This window comes from Sinocyclocheilus rhinocerous, unplaced genomic scaffold, assembly GCF_001515625.1.
Source record: "Sinocyclocheilus rhinocerous isolate Xijiao unplaced genomic scaffold, SAMN03320098_v1.1 C36310995, whole genome shotgun sequence".
NCBI lineage: Eukaryota > Metazoa > Chordata > Actinopteri > Cypriniformes > Cyprinidae > Sinocyclocheilus > Sinocyclocheilus rhinocerous.
In genome coordinates this window covers 1-997 of record NW_015778393.1, presented here as the reverse complement: position 1 = coordinate 997, position 997 = coordinate 1, and the positions used below count along the sequence as shown (strand labels likewise).

Here is a 997-nt window from a genome sequence, read left to right as displayed (position 1 = left end):
GTCTTAGATGGACCATTAATAAGACTGAGCACTTTCAGTAGAAGTTTATCTGGTGATTTGTGTGTGTGTGTTCACAGATTGATAACGAGGAGTATGGAGAGGCTCTCTCTCTTGCTCAAGCATATGGTCTGGATTCTGATATTATCTATCAGAGACAGTGGAGAAAATCTAGAGTCAGCATCGCTTCCATTCAGGACTACTTGGTAAAAGTCGATCCTTAACCACAGTATTTGTAACAAAAACATTTTGCAATGCAAACAACCCATAAAAATCACAAGCATTTTTCCCCACTGTAGTTGTTCTTTTGCTTTAATGCAAACTTGTAAATTTATTTTTATTATTTATTTATTCTTTGTTTGTGCTTGAAGTGTAGGGTTCCCTAGGCATGCATTATTTTTTTGTGACCAAAATGGGTGCTTAGTATGAGTAGTTCTTAAATTTTTCTTTTTTCCACAGAGTAAGATAAAGAAAAGATCATGGGTCCTGCATGAGTGTGTGGAGCGGGTTCCAGAGAATGTGGACGCGGCCAAAGAGCTCCTGCAGTACGGCCTGAAAGGAACTGACCTTGAAGCATTGATCGCCATCGGTGATGGAGAAGACCAGGGCAGGTGTGTGACCCATCCTAACACAGATCTACGGATCTCCTCTTTGGCTGTATGTTAACCAGGTTGTCTCTTGTCATAGGTTCATCTTGTCAGATGATTTAGATCTGGACAATGCTCCATACGAAGACTTCCTTTCCAAGAGATGGAGCAAAGAAAAGAGATTGAAGCCACTAAGAGACAGGAACTCCTCAAGAATGTGGACTTTAGCAAGTAGGCTCTCTCACATGCACACAGTCGGTTGGCTGTATGAACATCTGTCTATAGAGGAAGCCTTCTATAATTAGGCTGCATTTAAATCCTATATAATGTGTATAGAAGTTATATAGAAGCAAAATAAATGATTTTAATAATTTTTTTTCTACATTTTATTAATATCACATACATTTTATAAC

General features: G+C 38.5%; 1 long non-coding RNA gene across 1 annotated transcript; it reads left to right on the top strand.

Moving 5' to 3' along the window:
• Window positions 1-95: 95 nt before the first annotated feature.
• LOC107735809 (uncharacterized) lies at window positions 96-799 on the top strand. The gene is made up of 3 exons (XR_001639515.1): window positions 96-203; window positions 457-608; window positions 685-799. It is a non-coding gene; the product is annotated as an uncharacterized LOC107735809 (long non-coding RNA).
• Window positions 800-997: the final 198 nt, after the last annotated feature.